This window comes from Crotalus tigris, unplaced genomic scaffold, assembly GCF_016545835.1.
Source record: "Crotalus tigris isolate CLP2741 ecotype Arizona unplaced genomic scaffold, ASM1654583v1 scf7180000017568.12009008, whole genome shotgun sequence".
NCBI classification, from domain to species: Eukaryota; Metazoa; Chordata; class Lepidosauria; order Squamata; family Viperidae; genus Crotalus; species Crotalus tigris.
This window is the reverse complement of record NW_024096478.1, coordinates 1453851-1461679: the sequence shown is the minus strand read 5'-3', so window position 1 is coordinate 1461679 and position 7829 is coordinate 1453851. Positions and strand designations below refer to the sequence as shown.

General features: G+C 38.1%; 1 long non-coding RNA gene across 1 annotated transcript in view; it reads right to left on the bottom strand.

Annotated features, from left to right (window-relative positions):
* Window positions 1–6407: 6407 nt before the first annotated feature.
* The window catches only part of LOC120311405, a 130178-nt gene continuing 128756 nt past the window's right edge, over window positions 6408–7829 (bottom strand). The window contains exon 3 of the long non-coding RNA XR_005557608.1: window positions 6408–6921. This is a non-coding gene — a long non-coding RNA (uncharacterized LOC120311405). The remainder of the gene's footprint in view (window positions 6922–7829) is intronic.

Sequence of the window (7829 nt, the reverse complement as noted above, 5' to 3'; positions counted from 1 at the left end):
AAAGAAGACACGAACTTCTGGCTTAGGGACCTTGCTTCCAAATCATCCAGCACTAGAAGTCAACAACTTCCAAGGCTATCTGAATTAAACCATTCCTCAACTACCAAACTGAAGATTTGGACTGAATCTTTTTCTATTCTGTGATCCTGGGGAATGAAATCAATTCCCTTTACTTTCCATGGCATGATGATCAACAACAAGATTAAGCACTGAATTCCATTCCATTCCCTTCCCCTTTGTGAATTCTGAAAGATTCAATAGAGTTTTTTTCCATGAATTTCCTATTCTCCCAACTATCCCTAGCATCACTTTCAGTTCTTTTCCATAAGATTCTTTGGAGTGTAGAAATGAGGAACATTCTCCAAGGAAAATACCTGTTGAAGATCACTTCATGTCACTACCAACTTGTTTATTCTAAGGGGTCTTGGTCAATATACCCTAACAAAAAGAAAAAAAAATCTGTTTCTCCTCTCTTCTCCAAAATATGGTACAGTTTAATCATTCTTCCGTTTATTCTTCTAATTCTGTATGAAGGTATAAAAAGCTTATGTATAAACCTGAATGAGTAAGTATCTACGTTACACAAAAGAAAGCTACAGCAATCCATTTAAATTGCTATGTGCTAGTTCCCCACTAGGTGGACCTATAGCATGTCTAATTGAATCTGCTTTACAATTTATTCATTCACAAATGAAACCCCAAACTATCACAGCTGATACCAGAAAAAAGATTTATGTTCTTTTTCCATCCAAAATTCATCAAGAGGAATCAGTAACGGAGCTAAATTCACAGCTTCAGCAATCCAAGACCCTGTTTCCTGCAAAACACAAGGGAGTTATTTTAATCATGGTCTTTCAAATTAGTACAGATACGATAACAAGCCTGAGTGAATTGGGTAACCCTGGTGATAGGGGAAAAAAAGCAATGCTGCTTCATGGTATGTATGTCCTTAATGTTTCAGTTTTACAGTGTAAGCCAATCTGCCTACCTCTTACAAAATCATTTCAATGCTATTTTTTAAAAAAAATCTCTATCAACATTGTTTTCTCATATGATTTTGAATTCAAGATTTAAAGTACAAAACAATTCAATTTGTTATTCAAATTAGAAAAAAAGTTTGTCTATTACAGTGATGGAGAACCATCTGAGCTCGGCATGTCAAAAATTCAGAAATTGCCTATCTTGACTGCTGGTATGTCACCCCTTCCCCAAACAAAAGAGAAACAATTCTTTACATATTAATTTTTTTTTTTAAAGTACAGACAAATTAAGACTGCTTTGGGTCACATGAGGCCTTCATTCTTAAAGCGGCTTTGGAGAATGCTCTTCTGCAGCCCTGTTCTTGTGTGATCTCTAGAGCAGGGTCCCCAACCCCCAGTCCGGGAACCAGTACCAGGCCACGGCATGCCAGCAACCAGTCCACATAAACAAGCAAAGCTCCATCCGTGGGATGCAGGCAGCACACAAAATGATGCCCTCTCTGGTCCACGGAAAAACCTCTCTCCACGGAACTGGTCCCTGGTGCCCAAAAGGTTGGGGACCTCTGCTCTAGAGGGTCTAGAGACCTTATTGACTGATTGATTTGATTTGATTTGATTTGATTTGCTTGTAGCCCCTCTCCACGAGCCACCCATTCATGAGAGACCTCCACAACTTTTGAAAATTGGGCAACAACGAGGTGCATTTTTAAAATATAGTTGTCAGCTATCGGCGAATGCTGACTTGTCACACAAAATGTCATGACATGTCACCTTTAACATGCGTGTCATAGGTTTGCCATCACTGGCTTATTAGCTACACTTAGAAACTATCAACATTTATTTATGTATTAAAATTACATGCTGCCCATCTCGCTAAGCTGCTTTATATTTTAACAGAACTGGGCCTCACAAAGATTCAGCCAAATCGTTTCAAGTGTTTTACCGCAAGGCAACATTCTCTTGTGTACCTCTTTTAAGGCAGATGGGAAAACTACTTCTCCCACTGATATAAGAGATGCCTGTTTTCAAAAGAGTAACAACTTTTTTGTAACAGAATAAAGGTTCAGCACACTCCAGAACCACGTGAGGCCTGCAAACCCTGGTTTATTTAAAAGCTTAGTCCCGGTAAATGGGGATCCACTATTCTGCTGCCTTCAGGTGAAGGAGGAGGAACTGCTCCATTCAAGAACAGGAAGAAATGCTGGTGAAATGCTTTTCTTGAAAGGAAAAGGGTGGGAATCCCAGGAATAGATCTGGTAAGCTATATTACGTGTTTACAACAGTCCCAGCTATAAACTCTGAATTGATTATCATGACCTCTGTAACTTGCTGGTATTTAGCAACAGAAGAAAGGCAGGCTGACAGGATAAGATCTATAAGAAGCTGGCACATTACACACACATACACACCCATTTCACTTAATCCAAGTTGTAAATATTTGGATCAGTGCCTCAAATTTATTCTGGCATATATTCATTCATTGTAAAAAAGTTTAAATCCGCCCCAACTACATAGAATTTAAAAGTATGATATGACCTATAGTAAGAATGAATATATTGGGCTGGTCAGCTTTGAGTTCCCTATTGTAGCCAGCTAAATTCCAATTATGTTGTCAGAATTATTAAAGAAGTAGAACATTCCACTAGATTAAAAGAAAGGAAGGAAAAATTACATTAAGGCTCCTGGTTGGCAACATTCAAGAGCTGAAAAAGTGAATAAAGCACAAAGCAATTTTTAACTAACCCAGTTTTTCTCAACTTTAAGATATATGGACTTCAATTCCAAGAATTCCTCCAATCATGATCTCCTAGCCATGGAATTCTCCTGTTCATGCTGGCGGAGTGCTGGGAGTTGAAGTCTACCCATCTTAAAGTTGCTGACGTTGAGAAGCACTCAGCAAATCTTAAGAAGGCCCATGACTCTAAACATAAACCCATTAGCAAATTACTATTCTTTTCTTGTAGACAATGGCACATTTGTAGCCTGATCTCTACTTCATACTATTTGGGAAAACTTGTTGTAAGGTAATGTGTCTATCTATTCACTAAATGTAGAGATTTAAACCTGTCCTAGGCCAATGTTACAAGTCTGGGAGTATCAGCTATGGGATCAGTGGCTTATGAGTACAGTAGGTGGCTTTGTGTGATTCCTCAGAAGCACCAGGCATTGTTTCTTTCAAGCTTTCTGAAAATGACCAAAAAAAATGTCCAATGACAAATCTCAGTATGACGTAAACTAAGCACAAAGGGCTGCAGCTTGCTGACTCTATTCTTTATAAGAAATGCAGGGTTACATTCTGGGTCAGATTTCTTGACAGGTGGGCAAGTTTTTGTGAAGCAGACAGTCTGGCACAAAAAAATAATATGCTACTCTCAGAGTTAAGAGGCTATGCCAATAAGCAGACAGGCAACAGATGCAGATATAGAAAGTGTCATTCTCTGAGTTGAGAAATTGTGTCAGGCAGGCAGCAAACAAGGCCAGTGGAGTTGGCAGAAATGAGTGGTTATCACCAAAAGAGAAAATGCCAGGTTAGCAGATTTGATAAATCATACCAAACACAGTAGGAAGGCTGATAATAGAAGCAGGGAGTGGCGTAGCAGGAAGCAATACATCCACACGCTTTTATTTTGGTTGTGATCAGCAGCCAGCTCGGTTTTCATATAACAATGGTCACATGGGAAGGTGACCTAACAGAGGGAGGCAGGCATTCAGAAAATATTGTATGTTGAGATTTCAAAGACTGTGCCAGGAAGCAGAGAAGGCAAATATGTTGGAAGTTATTGGAAAATAATTAGCAGGCAGTTGGAAAAAACCTAATCTCCAAGGCTCCTGAAAGCAGAACAAGAAGCAATGGATGGAAACTAATCACAAAGAAATCCAACTTAGAAATAAAGATACATTTCCTGACAGTTAGAATCAGTGGAATGGCTTGCCTACAGAAGCTGTGGATACTCCATCACTGGAGGTTTTTAAGAAGAGATTGGACAGCCGTTTGTCTGAAAAGTTATAGGGTTCCTGCTTGAGCAGGGGGTTGGACTAAAAATCTCCAAGGTCTATTCTATTCTATTCTGTTCTGTTCTGTTCTGTTGTATTCTATTCTATTCTATTCTATTCTATTCTATTCTATTCTATTCTATTCTATTCTACTCTACTCTACTCTACTCTACTCTACTCTACTCTACTCTACTCTACTCTATTCCATTCCATTCCATTCCATTCCATTCCATTCCATTCCATCATATACTCAGAATTAAAAAACTACCAGATGGTGTGACCAACTAAGTTACAATAGTATACTAGGAGAGAAAGGTAAATTAGGAGGGGTAACAAAGTAGTTGTACTTGGTGGCCTGACCTAATGTTAGTCAAGGTACCTTATTCCTAGAAGGAGTAAACATCTATCTTCTTAAAAGTAAGGCACCAGCTTGACAAGAACCATTAGTGGATCCTTGCCCTGAACATTTTCTCAACTCTAATTTATCAGTCTCAGAGAGAAGCCTACCATTAAGTTTAAATCCGAATTTTATTCCCCTTGGGAAAAGGTAGATGGGCAGGATATTAATTCACATCTAGTAGCACATTTGAAGAGATTATCATTGGAGAAGAAAAGCAAGTACTAGCATAGTAGGGTCTGTTAGGTTGTTTCCCAGCGTACGTAGGGCTAACGCATTTACCAAGATGAGGTTGATATCTGGCAAGAAAAGTCTCACTTTTCTATCTAACTTTTATAAAGCTCATAACTAACTTCACTGAGTTTCCTTTAAGGCAGAAAATCATCAAAGACGGTGCTTATATAACTAGACCTGTATTAACATCCTGTCCATCCACCTATTCCCAGAAGAAATAAAATTTGGTTCTAAGCTTAATGATAGCCTTCCCTCCCAGATTAATAAATTAGAGTTGAGAAAATGTTTGAAGTGTTGTAGCCTAATTAAAATGATTAAACTTGCGGCAGAGGCACTTGCTCCAAGCCAGTGTGCAGCCTACAGTCAGTTTGCAACACTTGCATTAAATATATTAAACAGCAATAATAATAGCATGCAGTGGAGTAAGGGTGTGGTACCCAAAAAAATGGGGAAGTTCATCTGAGGAACAACAGTTGTTCTACCAATTGTAATTGTAATTTCCAATAACATATTAAATTCAACTCCCTGATCTGCTTGAATGACCTTTTGCTTGACACTAGTTGTGTGAACTTGGTAGCCATACATTTGGCTTTGCGCTTCTCCAGAGTTCAATAATTTCTAGATAACGTCTTCATTTTCTCAGACAAGTGGTTGGCAATCTCTGTGTTATCCACTTTCCTTGATTGAGCACTCAGAGTTACAGCAAAGAATAGCATCCCCTTTCTTTGAGGACACCGGGGAAATTCATTGGCTAATGCTGCTGAAGATCACTATGTATTCTTGACTGTTACTGAGAAGGGTAGCTGAGAATTTAATGTCAGGATTGTTGCCTTTCCACCATTATCAGCCACAATTCTCCATCTTCTGGCAAATTCATCCCTCCACTGTTGGGACATGTTGGTTCCATAGAGAATCCCCATTATGCAGTATACAGAATTTCTCCATGACCGCTAGGAACAAAAGCCATTTGATGATCCCATCTTTCGGCTGCCTTGCCAGATCAACACAAAGGAGGACAGTGATTTCCCCAGCACTGGGACCTTGAACAAAAGGAAATTCTCTATTCACTGCCAGAGAAACTTCACAAGGAAAAGTACCAAACTATAGAAAGGAGTGCATTATCAACAACCTCAAGAAATATCTTGAACACCAGCATGAGCCAATGGATGGTGTCCACACTTATCTGTTGAATAAGTGCACTGACACTAATCTCCTAAATGCTGAGGCATCTGAGAAAGAAATTCACAACCTGCTTTAGTGGTGGGTCAATCAAACCTTCATCAAATTGAATATACATTATAGAACTGCCCTATTATCAATGGATCATCTTTTTGGTGTTCATATTAACTTTGAAATCCCTTGTGATTCTGACTGTTTTTACAAACAAGCATATATTCTGAAAACCAATGAATTTGCATTCTCTTGCTTCAAATAATTTTAAAAAGCACTAACAGTAGAAACCACCAAAGTAACAGCAAGAGATTACCTGTGAAATTCCCATTTCAGTATAAAAACAACATATGAGGCATGCAGAAAAAGCTGCCAAACCATTTTACCCCATAAGATTTGAATAATATTTTGAGAGCATTCACATGGTCTCTGACAATCATACATATTAATAGAGGATGGCCCCCACACCAGCACAAAGATTTCTTTCTCAAGATAGATATATACAATTTGTGCATGTGTGTTCATCTAAAAAGAAAAGTCAATTTTTCATTTCAGATAACAAAATAGATCAATAATGCATCCAGTAATGTATAATGATGTATTTATTGAACAGATTTATATAGTCACCCAATACACACACAGCGTTTGACTTAGTATTGCAGCTGTGGCTACACTAAAAATCCAAGGAAGATAGCAAGTGATACGGTTTGGACAGAATTGCAAAGTATAAGTTATGACTGTGCATAATGAACACAACACACACATATACACCAGGACTAGGGGTTTGGACGAATTTTGTTTTTTAAACTCATGTTGAATTTCAAAGCTTTCCCTGGGGATTTCTGTGTTTCATATCTGAAGATGGTAAGATATGCTTCTACTATTTTAATTTTCCTTTCTGCAATTGTAGTGATAGGAACATCATGGGTTGACCACTGATTACCTAAACCTATTAGAAGTAAGCTTAACTTGTTTAAATTCAAAGTCAGTAACTTCCAAGAGGTCCTTCAGAATATAGAAACATAGGTTGCATCCCACTGGGTCTCTTCATTAAAGGGGTGGTAGTTATAAAAAGATCTCTTCTCTTTGAATCTTTCAGGAAGACCTTTAGAATTAATACTGAGAGCAGCTGGGCTGTGCCAGGAGCTGGGGAAGAATGGAAAGTCAATTGATTGCATGATACTAGACATATGATACAAAACACATGATACTTTTTATATTTGCACACCTACTATCAACTTATCCAAGTGAATAATTTCATGTAATTCAAGCAGTCGCTTGGTTGTATTATTGATTTAGTAAAAAAATTAAATGCTGACCAAACCATTTCAGCAATGATAGCAAGACCTTCAGGCATTTGCTGGCTAGATAAAAAGCTGAAATTAGGGAAGTATGGGGCAAATTCTCCCCATCTTTCATAGACTGCCATGTATTCAAATGAGAGGTCTGAAGGGAAGCTTTTCATATTTGCAAGGCATTAAAGAGTGTTGGCAAGGATGGACTGCAAGACTTAGTTTTAATCACCAATAAACCATGGAAATAATGCTAACAATATTTGGAGGATTCATGGGGACTTGAAGAAATTGGTGTATTTTGGCTTGATTAAAATGAGCCTGTTAGTTGAGTTCCTCCACCCAGCCCTTGCTTCAGCTGTTAATTGTCAACAATAAAGGATAAGCCAACATTTGGCAAAGCAATATGACTACTGTGGCAGCTTTACTGGGTCACAGCTAGAAACATTTAAATTCAGTACAATTTTCTTGTTTTGAGGCTATTTGCCTTAATTAGAAACTTTTGGTTCAGACAAGGTTATGAGATGAGCAATAGACATTATCCACAGTTAGCCACAGCCAATGACAGATGTCACATTTTCCCTTTACACATCCTTGTGGCTCTCTTCCCAGATTAATTTTACAACATTTAGGCAAGCAATTAATTTGATTTCTGTTTATGAGAGTCCCAGACTGGCTCTTAAAGGTTCTAGATATTTATATATCCCTCATGGGTAGTGAAACTAAATAGGACAGTCATTCCTTTGACCTTAGTCTTATAAA